This window comes from Triticum urartu, chromosome 5 (genome assembly GCF_003073215.2).
Source record: "Triticum urartu cultivar G1812 chromosome 5, Tu2.1, whole genome shotgun sequence".
Classification (NCBI taxonomy): domain Eukaryota; kingdom Viridiplantae; phylum Streptophyta; class Magnoliopsida; order Poales; family Poaceae; genus Triticum; species Triticum urartu.
The window spans coordinates 427,322,952-427,340,569 of record NC_053026.1 but is presented as its reverse complement, the minus strand read 5'-3'; positions in this window follow the sequence as shown (position 1 = coordinate 427,340,569).

The window sequence follows — 17,618 nt, the reverse complement described above, 5'->3', positions numbered from 1 at the left end:
TTATGTGATCTTGGAGCCGGTGTTAGTGTTATGCCTCTCTTTATATCGTAGACTTGATTTGAATAAATTGACACCTACTGAAATATCTTTGCAAATGGCTGATAAATCAACTGCTATACCTGTTGGTATTTGTGAGGATGTGCCTGTTGTGGTTGCAAATGTTACTATTTTAAATGACTTTGTTATTATTGATATTCCCGAGGACGATAGTATTTCTATTATTCTTGGAAGACCCTTTTTGAATACTGCAGGGGCTGTTATTGATTGCACCAAAGGCAATGTCACTTTTCATGTTAATGGTAATGAGCATACGGTACACTTTTCGAGGAAACAACCTCAAGCCCACAATATCAATTCTATTGGAAAAATTCCATCGATCATTTTTGGAGGTTTTGAATTTCCTCTTCCTACTGTCAAGAAGAAATATGATATTCTTATTAGTGGAGATATGCATATCCCCGTTGAGGTAACATAGTGTCAGTCGAAATTTCTCCGGTTTCATGTTACTCGAAATGAGTTTGTTAGCAAGACTTGATCAACCTTGTTAGTGGATTCCTTTTGATGAGCATGAGATGGATGAAGTTAGAAAGCACAACTCTCTGTACCCTCTTTTTACTTTCTGTTATTTATATTAAATAAAGCAAAAATAGTAATTTCTGTCTGTTTTCTGAATTATCCATGTAATAAAAAATACCCCGAAAATAAAAGTTCTCCAAATGCCCTAAAATTTAAATATGATTTTTCTGGAATATTTGACAATATCTGGCACTGAGAACACAGCAGGGGGAGATGGCACCTGGCCACGAGGGTCCACGGCGCGCCCCCTGCCTCGTGGGGCCACGGTGGCTCCCCTCCACTTATTCCTGCACCCACACACTCCTTCCTCCCCAAAAAAATCACCATCCAGCTCAAGCACGAGTTCTAGCTCATTTTGCTGCGATTTTCGATCTCCTTGCTCAAGGCACCTCTCGCAAAACTGCTTTGGGGGATTGTTCCTTGGTATGTGAGTCCTCCATTGGTCCAATCAGTTTTTGTTCTAGTACTTTATTCATTGCAAACTTGTGCTGCCTAGGTAACCATGTTCTTGAGCTTGCGCGTCAAATTTATATGGTTCCAAGTAGTTCTAATGCATGATATAGGTCCTAGGCACTTGTAGGAGTAGTTGCTATCAATTTTGTTGAGCTTGGTTCACTTTTATTTGAAGTTACTAAAAATTTCAGAAATTTTTCAGAAGAAGAAATATGTTTAGGAAAATGTACCAAGGTGGTCCTTCAAGGAAGCAAGGACCCAGGCTTGCAATGCGTGATGCTGATGATGAGCCACCGAGGGACGCTCCAGTGCGGCCCTGTGAATGGCCTTCAGAGGACTTCGTGGATCGAGCAGGAATTAAGGAAGCATTTAACGCATATTTGCGTAATGCTGATCTTGTGAGCTTCGAGGCAGAAAAGTGCCATCAGTACCACTATCTCACTAGTTCCTTTGTGAGGAGGTTTGAATTTTCATCTTCACGCAATTCCCAAACTGTCCTATTTGATCTTTATGAAAATTATTAAACTATGGACTTAGAGTATTTTACCACTGCTTGCAAACTTCCACAATGGGGTAGTGCTAGTGAACCTCGCAAATCTGAGTTTAGAGATTTTCTTGCTTGTATAACTGTGGGGAATCTAGAGATATAACACAAGCTACCATAGGGAGCATTCATTTTCCTGCTATACATTATTTCGCTCTCTTCATAGGTAGGTGCATAAATGGTAAACATGAAGCATGTCATATGTGTGTCCCTGACCTTAGTATTCTTAGGAGTGCTGTGTTAGAAGATAAATCTTATAACTTGGGAGCTATTGTTGCACGTAGGTTGCATCATAATAGATTTAATGGAGATTTCTTTGGTGGAATTTATGCAACCCGTATAGCTAATTTTCTTGGTATAACCATACGTGAGGATGATATTGAGTTGCCTCCTACTTATTTGGATTATGAGGCTATGGTTCGTGTAGGATCGAAAGTATGTCTAGAGGGGGGTGATTAGACTACTTGACCAAATAAAAGCTTAACCTTTTCCCAATTTTAGTTCTTGGCAGATTTTAGCTATTGTAGGACAAGTCAAGCAATCATCACACAATTCAAGCAAGCATGCAAAGAGTATATTGGCAGCGGAAAGTAAAGCATGCAACTTGCAAGAATGTAAAGGGAAGGGTTTAGAGAATTCAAACGCAGTTGGAGACACGGATGTTTTTCCCGTGGTTCGGATAGGTGGTGCTATCCTACATCCACGTTGATGGAGACTTCAACCCACAAAGGGTAACGGTTGCGCGACTCCATGGAGGGCTCCACCCACAAAGGGTAACGGTTGCGCGAGTCCACAAAGGGCTCCACCCACGAAGGGTCCACAAAGAAGCAACCACCCACAAAGGGTCCACGAAGAAGCAACCTTGTCTATCCCACCATGGCCATCGCCCACACAGGACTTACCTCACTAGCGGTAGATCTTCACGAAGTAGGCGATCTCCTTGCCCTTACAAACTCCTTGGTTCAACTCCACAATCTTGTCGGAGGCTCCCAAGTGACACCTAGCCAATCTAGGAGACACCACTCTCCAAGAATAACAAATGGTGTGTAGGTAATGAACTCCTTGCTCTTGTGCTTCAAATGATAGTCTCCCCAACACTCAACTCTCTCTCATAGGATTTGGATTTGGTGGAAAGAAGATTTGAGTGGAAAGCAACTTGGGAAGGCTAGAGATCAAGATTCATATGGTAGGAATGGAATGTCTTGATCTCAACACATGAGTAGGTGGTTCTCTCTCAGAACATATGAGTTGGAATTGTGTATGTGTTCTGATGGCTCTCTCCACGAATGAAGAGGAGGTGGAGGGGTATATATAGCCTCCACACAAAATCCAACCGTTACACGCAGTTTTCCAATCTCGGTGGGACCGAATCAACAAACTCGGTCGGACCGAAAATGTAAACCTAGTGACCGTTAGAGATTTTCGGTGGGACTGACATGCAACTCGGTAGGACCGATATGGTTAGGGTTTGGGCATAACGTAATCTCGGTGAGACCGATTACACAAACTCGGTGGGACCGAATTTGGTAATTAGCTAACCAGAGAGTTGGTCAGGCGAACTCGGTGGGACCGATTTGCTCTTTCGGTGAGACCGAAAAGTTACAAAAAGGAAACACTGAATTTACATTGCAATCTTGGTGGGACCGATTCGCTCTTTCGGTGAGACCGAAAAGTTACGAAAGGGAAACAGAGAGTTTGCAATCCCATCTCGGTGAGACCGAGATCCCTATCGGTAGAACTGAATTGCTAGGGTTTGGCATTGCTTATGAGAAGTGAAACTCGGTGGCGCCGGATAGAAAGAATTGGTATGACCGAGTTTGGCTTAGGGTTTAGGTCATAAGTGGATATGGGAAAGTAGTTGAGGGTTTTGGAGCATATCACTAAGCACATGAAGCAAGAGGCTCATTAAGCAACACCTCATCCCTCCTTGATAGTATTGGCTTTTCCTAAGGACTCAATGTGATCTTGGATCACTAAAATATAAAATGAAGAGTCTTGAGCTTTTGAGCTTGAGCCAATCCTTTGTCCTTAGCATTTTGAGGGTTCCACTTTCACATCCATGCCATGCCAATCATTGAGCTTTCCTGAAATAATCATCTTGGAATAGCATTAGCTCAATGAGCTATATGTTGTTATGAATTACCAAAACCACCTAGGGATAGTTGCACTTTCAGTTCGTCATCATTTTGTTGAGAGGAACGATCAGTTCCTCCAATACCGACTAATCTTTGACAGACGACGCACCTATCACGTCGCTCTCCCTGCTTCTACTTTCTTTGACTTTCAGGCAAAAGGGAGATATTTTATAACCAGAGAGGAGGCAGAACAGTATAAGAGGAGGGCCGAGATAGCTCGCCTCCAAGCTGCAGCCCACGATGCAATGACTACTGCATCTCAGTACGACCCCAACTACAACTTTGGATATCCGCCAGGCCATCCGTGGCAATAGACCAACTTAGGCCAAAAGCCTAAGCTTGGGGGAGTACATATTTCTCACCGACATTACATTTATGTTCACATACTCATTGCTAGATGTCGGTGCTCATACTTTTTCATTGTAATATCCATGCTAGTTTATTTCTTTTTTATGCTTTCTTCTTGTGTGTTTGATAAACCTTAAGAAAAACAAAAAAAATAGTAGTAGCTTTTAGCTATTTTATTTTTCTTGTTGTAGTAGTAATAACTAAAAACAAAACTCAAAAAGATTTCCCTTTCTTCTTTTGTTTGTTGGGAGCTTTCCCGTGTAAATAGTTTTATTTCTTTTCTTTTCTTTGGGGGTCGGGAGGACAAAACCATAATGAAAATGTTGAGTGTCTCTTATATGCATTATTGTTGATCTAACAAAGATCCCATATTACCTTGTCTTCTCTCTTGAATTGAATGCTTGCAGATTCCAGCTTAGTCCAAGGCATGTGCACTATTATTATTATTATTCACATCATTTGGTCGTGCAAGTGAAAGGCAATTATGACGATATATGATGGACTAATTGAGATGGGAGAAGCTGGTATGAACTCGACCTCTCTTGTTTTTGTAAATATGATTAGTTCATCGTTCTTGATTCAGCCTATTATGAATTATGTTTGCAATGACAATTAGAGATTATAGTTGCTTATGCCATGCTTAATTAGCTAGGAGCTTATAATGGTTTACCTTGCGTGCCAACATGCTATTAAAATGGTTGTGATGTGGTATGATAGGGTGGTATCCTCTTTTGAACGATTCGAGTGGCTTGACTTGGCACATGTTCACACATGTAGTTGAAATAAAATCAACATAGCCACTATGATATTTATGTTCATGGTGCATTATATCATACTCATGCTTGCATTCGGTGTTGATTAATTTTAATGCATGTTCATGACTGTTGTCGCTCTCTAGCTGGTCGCTTCCTAGTCTTTTTCTAGCCTTCACCTATACTAAGCGGGAATACTGCTTGTGCATCCAATCCCATAAACCCCAAAGTTGTTCCATATGAGTCCACCATACCTACCTATATACGGTATCTACCTGCCGTTCCAAGTAAATTTGTATGTGCCAAACTCTAAACCTTCAAATGAACATTCTGTTTTGTATGCTCGAATAGCTCATGTATCAACTAGGGATGTCCGTATCTTCCATGTTAGGCGGGTTATTCTCAAGAGGAGTGGACTCCGCTCCTCACTCACGAGAAAATGGCTGGTCACCGGGATGCCCAATCCCATGCGTTATGCAAATCAAATCAAAATAGTTGCAAACAAAACTCCCCCGGGACTGTTGTTAGTTGGAGGCACTCGTTGTTTCGAGCAAGGCATGGATTTATGCTTGTTGGTGGAGGGGGAGTATAAACTTTACCATTCTGTTTGGGAACCGCCTATAATGTGTGTAGCATGGAAGATATTACCAGCTCTTGGTTGTTATGTTGACAATGAAAGTATACCACTCAAAATATTATTCACCTATATTTCAAAATCGAGCTCTGGCACCTCTACAAATCCCTGCTTGCCTCTGCGAAGGGCCTATCTATTTACTTTTATGTTGAGTCATCATCCTCTTATTAAAAAGCACCAGTTGGAGAGCACCGCTGTCATTTGCATTCATTACAGTTAGTTTACATTGAGTATGACTTGACTGGATCTCTTTTACCATGAATTACAATTTCTAGTCAGTCCTTGATCTTTAAAGGTGCTCTACATTTATGTTTTGCAGTCTCAGAAAGGGCTAGCGAGATACCATGTTGTTATATCATATTATGATTGTTTTGAGAAAGTGTTGTCATCCGAGATTTATTATTATTGCTCGCTAGTTGATTATGCCATGGATACGAGTAAACATGAGACCTAAGGGCATCTCCAGCCGTTGGCCCCCCAGGGGGCGTCAAAAAGCGCCGCCTGGGGGTGAGCCGGCGCAAAAAATGGCCCTGGGGGCGAGTCGGTCCCCAGCCGTTGGCCCCCAGGGCCGCCCCCAGGCGCGTATTAAAAAAAAGAAGGACCGTTCGGCGAAATTATGATAAAAACTAGTTAAATTTCGGCCAAACATGGCAAATTTTGGCGAAATTCGCGCATTTTCATTACATTAACCTAATCTAAAAAAACAAAGGGGCTGAAGTCGTCGCCGCCGTCGCCGCCATCGTCGTCATTGGCCTTCTCCTCCTTGACGCGGGCGCCCCTGCTGGACCCCTGCCCGGTGTCGCCATGGCGGACTGGTGGCGGCGCGTCGTCGTCGTCGTCGCTGTCGCATAAGACGACGATCCCGCCTTCATCGCGACCGCGTCGGTGCTCCTCGAAGCGGCGTAGGGCGGCGCACTGGCGCTCCTTCTCCTTCTCCAACGCGCCTTCTCCATCGCAATGGAGTCCTGGCGCGCCCATTCTAGGGCCGTGTCGTCGTCCTCGAACTCCGCCTTCACCGGCGCCCGCCCCGGCTCCGTCTTCACCGGCGCCAGCCCCGGCTTCGTCTTTGGATTGACGAAGCGTGGAGGAGCTGACGAGGGGGAGGCGCGCCGGCCGCCCTCGTTGATGACGATGCCGGTGCTGCGAGTGCGCCGGCCGAGCGGCGTCTCTGCCGCGGGCTCGGCCTTGACGCCGAGCAGGGCCGGAGTGCCGGAGGAGTGTGACGAGGATCGGGAGGAAGAAGAGGAGGAGGAGAACGTGAACCTCCTTGGCACCCACGGCCCGGCGCGTCGGTGCTGCGCCGGGGCGGCCACCCTCGCCGGGGGGTACGCCAACGGCGGGTCGTTGCCGCCCTCGAGGTACGTGACCACGCCCTCGAGTGTGCGGCCGGGGACGCCCCACCACAGGTGGCGCCCCTCGCTGTTGTGCCGGCCGCCGACCACCGGCGCGCCGTTGGTGGACGCCAAGCGCTGCTGCTGGCGGCGCTCGAAATACGCCGCCCATGCCACGTGGTTGTCGGCGGCGTACTGGGGGAGGGAGAGTTGCGCGTTGAGGGAGGCGCGCACGACCTCGACTTCCTCGGCGAAGTACTTCGGCTTCGCCGCGGCGTCGGGCAACGGGGGAATGGGCACTCCCCCAGTGCTGAGTCTCCACCCCGTCGGCCTGGCGCGCATGTCCGGCGGCGCCGGGATGTTCGCCTGGAACAGGAGCCAGGACTCCTGTTCGCGGAGCGAACGGCGGCCGAAGCCGTTGGCCGCCGCCTCGTCTCCGGGGAAGCGTTCTGCCATGGCGACGGCGGGGCTGGGCGGGCTCGGGAGAGGTAGAGGGAGGGGCTGGGCGGCGGCGCTCGGGAGAGGTAGGGAGAGGGAGGGGCTGGACGGCGGCGAGGGGCGGGGCTGGTGTGGGCACAGGCGAGTGGAGGCCACCGGCTTTTATAGCCACGCCGCTCCCGTGTGTATGCGTGCGAGGGAGGGGAGGCGTCGACGCGCCGTCCCGTGATGCGCCGCCGTGAGGAATCAATGGCAAGGCTGACCGGCGGCAGCCTTGCCATTGATTCCCCACAGGAACCGAGGCCGTTGGGGGAAGACGAGGCGCCGAGTCGCTGACACGGCTGGCCCGCGGCTTTTTCGCACCAAAACAGCTCGCCTCGGCGCCCCCCAGCGCGCCGGGTTCGGCCTGGGTCCGCCGGCGCTGTTTTCGGCTCAAGCCGGCGAAAATCGGGCTCCTGGGGGCGCGACTGGGCCGTTTTTTCGGCGCCGGCGCGAAAAAATCGCCTGGGGAGGCCTTCCTGGGGGCGCGGCTGGAGATGCCCTAAGTGTTATTGTGAATATGGTTAGTTCATAATCTTTGCTGAAAACTTGAATGTTGGCTTTACATATTTACAACAACAAGAGCAAACAGAGTTTGTAAAAGCTTTTCTTTATCACTTTCAGTTTGTCAACTAAATTGCTTGAGGACAAGCAAAGATTTAAGCTTGGGGGAATTGATACGTCTCCGTCGTATATACTTTTCCAAACACTTTTGCCCTTGTTTTGGACTCTAACTTGCATGATTTGAATGGAACTAACCTGGACTGACGCTCTTTCAGCAGAATTGCCATGGTGTTATTTATGTGCAGAAACAAAAGTTCTCGGAATGACCTGAAACTCCACGGAGATTATTTTTGTAAATAATAAAAAATACTGGCAAAGAATCAAGGCCAGGGGCCCACACCCTAGCCACGAGGGTGGGGGGCGCGCCCCTGCCTCGTGGGCCCCCTGGAGCTCCACCGACCTCAACTCCAACTCCATATATTCGTGTTCGGGGAGAAAAAAATAGAGGAGAAGGATTCATCGCGTTTTACGATACGGAGCCGCCGCCAAGCCCTAAACTCTCTCGGGAGGGCTGATCTGGAGTCCGTTCGGGGCTCCGGAGAGGGGAATCCATTGCCGTCGTCATCATCAACCATCCTCCATCACCAATTTCATGATGCTCACCGCCGTGCGTGAGTAACCCCATCATAGGCTTGCTGGACGGTGATGGGTTGGATGAGATTTATCATGTAATCGAGTTAGTTTTGATAGGGTTTGATCCCTAGTATCCACTATGTTCTGAGATTGATGTTGCTATGACTTTGCTATGCTTAATGCTTGTCAGTTGGGCCCGAGTGCCATGATTTCAGATCTGAACCTATTATGTTTTCATGAATATATGTGAGTTCTTGTTCCTATCTTGCAAGTCTATAGTCACCTACTATGTGTTATGATCCGGCAACCCCGAAGTGACAATAATCGGGACCACTCCCGGTGATGACCGGAGTTTGAGGAGTTCATGTGTTCACTATGTGTTAATGCTTTGGTACGTACTCTATAAAAAGGGGGCCTTAATATCCCTTAGTTTCCGTTAGGACCCCGCTGCCACGGGAGGGTAGGACAAAAGATGTCATGCAAGTTCTTTTCCATAAGCACGTATGACTATATTCGGAGTACATGCCTACATTACATTGATGAATTGGAGCTAGTTCTGTGTCACCCTAGGTTATGACTGTTACATGATGAACCACATCTAGCATAATTCTCCATCACCGATCCAATGCCTACGAGCTTTCCATATATTGTTCTTTGCTTATTTACTTTTCCGTTGCTATTGTTATCATCACTACAAAATACCAAAAACATTACTTTTGCTACCATTACTATTGCTATCGTTACCACTACTATCATATTCCTTATCTACTAAATACTTTGTTGCATATATTAAGTTATCCAGGTATGGTTGAATTGACAACTCAAGTGCTAATACTTGAGAATATTCTTTGGCTCCCCTTGTGTCGAATCAATAAATTTGGGTTGAATACTCTACCCTCGAAAACTGTTGCCATCCCCTATACTTGTGGGTTATCAAGATGTTCCAAGAGTAGAAATTGGTATTTCACAGTCATGCCCATGTTGAGAGGTATGAGACCTCTAACAAGTACTTTGACTACAAGATGGAGGAGAATAGCTCAGCTAGTGAGCATGTGCTCAGAATGTGTGGGTACTACAATCACTTGAATAAAGTGGGAGTTAATCTTCCAGATAAGATAGTGATTGACAGAGTTCTCTAGTCACTATCACCAAGCTACTAGAACTTCATGACGAACTATAATATGCAAGGGATGATGAAAACGACTCCCGAGCTCTTCGCGGCGCTGAAACCGGCGAAGGTAGAAATCAAGAAAGAGCATCAAGTGTTGATGGTTAACAAGACCACTAGTTTCAAGCAAAAGGGCACGCAAGGGAAAGAAAGGGAACTTCAAGAAGAATGGCAAGCAAGTTGTCACCCCTGTGAAGAAGCCCAAAGCTGGACCTAAGCCTGAAACTGAGTACTTCTACTGCAAAGGAATGGTCACTAGAAGCGGAACTGCCCCAAATACTTGGCAGATAAGAAGGATGGCAACGTGAACAAAGTTATATTTGATATACATGTTATTGATGTGTAACTTACTAGTATTCGTAGTAGCCCCTCGGTATTTGATACTGGTTTAGTTGCTAAGATTAGTAACTCGAAACAGGAGTTGTAGAATAAACAGAGACTAGTTAAGGGTGAGGTGACGATGTGTGTTGGAAATGATTCCAAGGTTGATACAATCACCATCGTACACTCCCTCTACCTTCGGGATTAGTGTTGAACCTAAATAAATATTATTTGCTGTTCGCGTTGAGCATGAATATGATTTGATCATGTATATTGCAATACAATTATTCATTTAAGTCAGAGAATAATTGTTGTTCTGTTTACATGAATAAAACCTTCTATGGTCATACTCCCAATGTAAATGGTTTACTGAATCTCGATCGTAGTGATACACGTATTCATAGTATTGATGCCAAAAGATACAAAGTTGATAATGATAGTGCAACATACTTGTGGCACTACCATTTAGGTCATATTGGCGTGAAGCGCATGAAGAAACTCCATGCGGATGGACTTTTGGAATCACTTGATTATGAATCATTTGATACTTCCGAACCATGCCTTATGGGCAAGATGACTAAAACTCCGTTCTCCGGATCAATGGAGCGAGCTAATGACTTATTGGAAATAATACATACCGATGTATGCGGTCCGATGAGTGTTAAAGCTCGTGGCAGATATCGTTATTTTCTCACCTTCACAGATGATTAAGTAGGTATGGGTATATCTACTTGATGAAACACAAGTCTGAAACATTTGAAAACTTCAAAGAATTTCAGAGTGAAGTGGAGAATCATTGTAACAAGAAAATAAAGTTTCTACGATCTGATTGTGGAGGCGAATATTTGAGTTATGAGTTTGGCCTTCATTTAGAACAATGTGGAATATTTTCATAACTCATGCCACCTGGAACACCACAGCGAAATGGTGTGTCCAAACGTCGCAATCATACTTTATTAGATATGGTGCAATCTATGATGTCTCTTACCGATTTACCACTATATTTTTGGGGTTATGCATTAGAGAGAACTGCATTCACGTTAAATAGGGCACCGTCTAAATCCGTTGATATGACACCATATGAACTATGGTTTGGCAAGAAACCTAAGCCATCGTTTCTTAAAGTTTGGGGTTGCGACACTTATGTCAAAAGGCTTCAGCCTGATAAACTCGAACCCAAATCGGAGAAGTGTGTCTTCATAAGTTACCCTAAGGAAACAATTGGGTACACCATCTACCACATATACGAAGGCAAGATTTTTGTTGCCAAGAATGGAACCTTTCTAGAGAAGGAGTTTCTCTCGAAAGAAGTGAGTGGGAGGATAGTACAACTTGATGAGGTAATTGTACCTTCTCTCGAATTGGAAAGTAGCTCATCAGAGAAATTCATTCCTGTGATGCCTACACCAACTAGATAGGAAGCTAATGATGATGATCATGAAACTTTAGATCAAGTAACTATTGAACCTCATAGGTCAACCAGAGCATGATCCGCACCATAGTGGTATGGTAATCATGATCTGGAAGTCATGTTACTAGACCATGGCAAACCTACGAACTATGAAGAAGCTATGATGAGTCCAGATTCTGATAAGTGGCTCGAGGCCATGAAATCTGAGATAGGATCCATGTATGAGAACAAAGTGTGGACTTTGGTGGACTTGCCCGATGATCGGCGTGCCATAGAGAATAAATGGATCTTCAAGAACAAGACTGGTGCTGATGGTAATTGAGGGAGTCCTGGATTATGGGGTCTCCGGACAGCCGGACTATATCCTTTGGCCGGACTGTTGGACTATGAAGATACGAGATTGAAGACTTCGTCCCGTGTCCGGATGGGACTCTACTTGGTGTGGAAGGCAAGCTAGGCAATACAGATATGTATATCTCCTCCTTTGTAACCAACCTTGTGTAACCCTAGCCCCCTTTTGTGCCTATATAAACCGGAGGGTTTTAGTCCGTAGGACAACAGACAATCATACCATAGGCTAGCTTTTAGGGTTTAGCCTCTCTGATCTCGTGGTTGATCGACTCTTGTAATACTCATATCATCAAGAACAATCAAGCAGGACGTAGGGTATTACCACCATCAAGAGGGCCCGAACCTGGGTAAACATCGTGTCCCCCGCCTCCTGTTACCATCCGCCTTAGATGCACAGTTCGGGACCCCCTACCGGAGATCCGCCGGTTTTGACACCGACATTGGTGCTTTCATTGAGAGCTCCATTGTGTCGTCACCATAAGGCTTGATGGCTCCTTCGATCATCGCTAGCGATGCGGTCCAGGGTGAGGCTTTCCTCCCCGTACAGATCTTCATATTCGGCGGCTTTGCACTGCGGGCCAATTCGCTTGGCCTTCTGGAGTAGATTGAGAGCTACGCCCCTGGCCATCAGGTCAGATTCGGAAACTTGAACTACACGGCCGACATTCACGGAGATTTGATCTTCGATGAATTCGGGCCCATGTCGGACGCGCCGTACAGTCGTGACGAGCATGACGTAACTCTGTCGTCGGACAATGTTCAGGAGATCGCATCCGCAACTACTCCGTCCATCAATCCGGAGCAAGTCGCGCCATCCGAGAGTGGAGGAATGGACCCCGCCATGGAGGTTGCACTCTCAGTGGCGTTAGAGCCGGATACTGACTTCACTCCTTACGAGAGCCGTGTCACCGAACCACTGGATTCATCTCCGGCCACGGACTCCGAGTCGCTCATATCCGTGCCTGTCGAATCCGACTGGGCGCCGATCATGGAGTTCACCTCCGCGGATATCTTTCAGCACTCACCTTTCGGAGATGTGCTAAATTCATTAAGGTCTCTCTCCCTTTCAGGAGAATCTTGGCTGAACTATGTCCGGCTAGAATGGGATGCGGACGACGAAGAAATTCGCTGCCCACCCACCACCCACTTAGTAGCCACCATCGACGACTTAACCGACATGCTCGACTTCGGCTCCGAAGACTTCGACGGTATGGACGACGAAGCCGGAGACGAACGTGATCCACCGCCCTCGGGGCACTGGACCGCCACCTCATCATATGATATATACATGGTGGACACCCCCAAAGAAGCCAATGGCAACGAGACAGCAGAGGATGACCCCTCCAAGAAGCAACCCAAGCGCCGACGTCAGCGGCGCCGCTCTAAGTCCCGCCACAGCAAGAGCAGTGATACTGGCACAAGAGATAATAACAATCCGGATAGCGCCAAAGACAACAACAATCCCCTCCAGCACGGTGCAGAGCTAGAGGATGAACAAGCTAGCCCTCCAGAGCAGGCAGCAGATGGAGAACAGGAGGAGGACAATTACATGCCTCTCTCCGAAGACGAGGCGAGCCTCGGCGATGACGAGTTTACCGTGCCCGAGGACCCCGTCGAGCAAGAGCGCTTCAAGCGCCGGCTCATGGCCACGGCAAATAGCCTAAAGAAGAAACAACAACAACTTCAAGCTGATCAAGACTTGCTAGCAGACAGGTGGACCGAAGTCCTTGCGGCCAAGGAGCATGAACTCGAGCGCCCGTCCAAGAGTTACCCGAAACGCAGATTACTACCTCACCTCGAGGAGGAAGCATTGAAACCTCATTCACCAGTGTATGATGCGGCTGACCGGCCACTATGCGGCCGAGCCAGGGAGGCGTTTCAGCCTAAAGATCAGACCGCACCCCTTCGCCACTCAGTCAAAAATACTAAGGCCCGGGGCAACACAGAGGACCTGCGAGACATCTTGGACAGTAAGGCAAAAATCGCAAGGTCAATATACGGGACACGGGCACGTGCACCCACACGGGACGATGATCGTCGCGTCGGATACACCAAGAGTAAATCCGGCCGGGCCGAATACAGCAGACAAGACTCATACGAACTACGTCGGGATATAGCCCGGCACAGAGGTGCCGCACACCCCCTATGCTTCACTGATGAAGTTATGAATCATGAATTCCCGGATGGTTTCAAAACCGTAAATATCGAATCATACGATGGCACAACAGATCCCGCTATATGGATTGAAGATTTCCTCCTCCACATCCACATGGCTCGCGGTGATGATCTACATGCCATCAAGTACCTCCCACTAAAACTCAAAGGACCAGCTCGGCATTAGCTGAATAGCTTGCTAGCAGATTTCGTTGGCAGTTGGGAGGATCTGGAAGATGCATTTCTTGGTAACTTCCAGGGAACTTATGTGTGGCCGCCGGATGCTGATGAGTTGAGCCACATAACCCAGCGGCCAGGGGAATCAGCCAGACAATTATGGACACGGTTCCTGACTAAGAAAAATCAAATTGTAGACTGTCCGGATACAGAGGCCCTAGCGGCAATCAAGCATAACATCTGCGACGAGTGGCTCGCCCGCCACCTCGGCCAGGAGAAGCCGAAATCTATGGCAGCCCTCACGACACTCATGACCCGCTTTTGCGCGGGCGAGGACAGCTGGCTGGCTCACAACAACAACACATCAAGGAATCCGGATACCTCGGATACCAAAGATGCTAACGGTAGGCAGCGTCATAATAGACCAAAGCGCCGCAATAACGGCGATAACACCAAAGATACGGCAGTTAATGCCGGATTTAGAGGCTCTAGATCCGGTCAGCGGAAAAATTCATTTAAAAGAAATACTCCGGCTCCGTCCAGTCTGGATCGCATACTGGATCGCTCGTGTCAAATCCACGGCACCCCCGACAAGCCAGCCAATCCCACCAACAGAGAATGCTGGGTGTTCAAGCAGGCCGACAAGTTAAATGCCGAGAATAAGGACAAGGGGCCGCACAACGATGACGAGGAGGATCCCCGACCGCCGAACACAGGAGGACAGAAGGGGTTTCCCCCACAAGTCAAGACGGTGAACATGATATACGCAACCCACATTCCCAAGAGGGAGCGGAAGCGTGCACTAAGGGACATCTACGCGATGCAGCCCATCGCCCCAAAGTTCAACCCATGGTCTGCATGTCCGATCACCTTCGATCGCAGGGACCACCCCACTAGCATCCATCATGGCAGATCCGCCGCACTGGTCCTAGACCCCATCATTGACGGATTTCACCGCTCTCGAGTCCTTATGGATGGCGGCAGCAGCCTGAACCTGCTTTATCAGGATACAGTGTGAAAAATGGGTATCGATCCCTCGAGAATCAAACCCAGCAAAACCACCTTTAAAGGCGTCATCCCAGGTGTAGAGGCCCATTGCACAGGCTCAATCACACTGGAAGTGGTCTTCAGATCACCGGATAACTTCCGAAGCGAAGAGTTAATCTTCGACAACGTCCCGTTTCGCAGTGGCTATCATGCACTACTCGGACGGACAGCATTTGCAAAATTCAATGCAGTGCCGCATTACGCATACCTCAAGCTCAAGATGCCAGGACCTCGCGGGGTTATAACAGTAAATGGAAACACAGAACGCTCGCTCCGTACGGAAGACCACACTGCGGCCCTTGCAGCAGAGGCACAAAGCAGCCTGTTCAGGCAGACCACTCATTCACTGTCACAGCCCCCGGACACCTTCAAGCGAGTCTGGAACAAGCTGCAACAGGATCGCCTGGCATGATTAGAGCTCGCCTAGCAATCCGGCCCCCGTCCCAGTCCCAGTGAAGCGACGAAATCCGCGCCGCACGTACATAACTACGCATTGAAAATACCATGGACATAGGCGGGGGCACAATCAGGACATGCCCCGCATTGTGGCTTAACCACACTAGGGGTTGTACACCTGTGACATTCCTTTTCTCTTTCAGGGCCTAACTCTTCGAAAGCCCTTTCCAGCAGTACGATTGTCGGACACATTCCGGAAGCGACAACCAAGGCGGCAAGAAGCTAAGATGAACACGGGAACCGCCAGGTGGTCTCTAGTAATACTTGATATACCTGTTTTTCACTATTTATGCATAGCTTGCCCTGGGATAGGACATTTCGAATTGTCCTACTTTATGCTTATTGCACTACTTGTACCAGTACGCTTCGACGTATTATTCAAATAACAATGCATATCATTAATCTGTCATTGCATTATTTAAGTTTTTCTCTTTTCTCTTATACGTCCATTTAAGACAATCCGCACCCGCACGTTCGGGTACAGTTAGTATGCCAGGGGCTCTCGTTTACCCCACAATACGGTGCATGAAGTCCGAGCACTTTCGATAGTGCGGCACCCCGAACTTATAGCATTATATGCATCAGCTCCGAATCATGTCTTTGGTCAAATGTTGGGTCACCCGGCTCCCATGCTTTGGTACCTTACGTTCCGCTATATCGGCTAAGGTAGCGGTGGGAGAACTACTGCGATTGTGTCCCGGTTCTTCTGGACGAGCACCTCAGTAGAGAAAGCCAAAAACTGACTGTCATGATAAGGCGAGAGACTGGTCGCTGTTCGAGAGGTCTCAAGTCCTTAAAGACTTTTTCCGCTTTGGGCGAGGAGTCGGCCTTGTCCGGCTTAGGCGTGTATAGCGCCCCAAATTCGGCCCTCCGAATACCAGGGGCTTCACCAAAAATTTAAAATTATAGACTTGTATGGCTAAGTGAGAGTGATAAAGCATTATAGTCCGATTTCCTGGTTCGTTGCGCTGAACACCTCCCTTGAAGGACCCAAAATTGGGGTAAAGAGTGTTCAGATTTACCCCGAACACCCCAGTACTAGTTACATGGGGGTAGAAGCCGACGACTGGCCAACTCTCAGATTTTATAAAAACGGCCGCACAAAAGGTAATATTTTAAATTAAGAAAGCATCGCATGGCGCATAAGAACTCGTTTCATATTACAGGATCACATGGGCATGTTCATTCAAAAGTTACATCCTTGGCACACTCATCTGCCACTAAGCGGGAACCCTTCAGGACGCTCTCATAGTAATTCTCGGGGTAGCGATGCTCCTTGCCCTCCGGCGGCCCCTCCTTCACCAGCTTCACGGCGTCCAGCTTCGCCCAGTGCACCTTTGCCCGGGCAAAAGCCCTGCATGCACCTTCGATGCAAACGGACCTCTTGATGACTTCAAGCCGTGGGCAGGCTTCCACAAGCCGCCTCACCAGACTGAAGTAGCTGCCGGACAGGGACTCGCCCGGCCACATCCGGACTATAAGGCCCCTCATGGCCTGTTCGGCCGCCTTGTGAAGTTCGACCAACTGCTTCAGCTGGTCGCTCAAGGACACGGGGTGTTCGGTCCCAGTATACTGAGACCAGAACAAGTTCTCCGCTGAGCTCCCTTCCTCAGCCCGGTAAAACTCCGCGACATCTAGTACACTGCGGGAAGATCTGCAAACGCTCCTGGAGAGCTCCGAACTCGGGTAAGAAAAAGGAAAGCACTACAAAAAAAGACACATCCGTGACATTTTGGGCCGAACGAAAAAAATTTCTGTCATACATATGACACTTCTATGACGATAATTGTGACAAAACCCGATATCATCATAGATGTGGTGGGCTCCTACTTCTATGACAAAAAATCATGACAGAAAATGGGCTTTTCGTCCTGGGCGGGCCGGAGACACAGCTGCATGACATTCTTTGGGCCGTCCATAATGGAAAATTTTGGGGAGTTCCCAGTTACGGTGGGAGGTCGGGGGCCGAGCGATGCATGTTTCTCTCGTACACATATGCGCGTGTGTGCGAGGCATTGGTTCTAACTAAACCCGAGCGAGGCATTGGGCTCTAACTGAACCCGAGAGATTGCACTGCAGGCTACGCATTACTGAACCCGAGCGGTCGATCGATGGCTGTTAACTGAACCCAATCGAGCGATTCCTT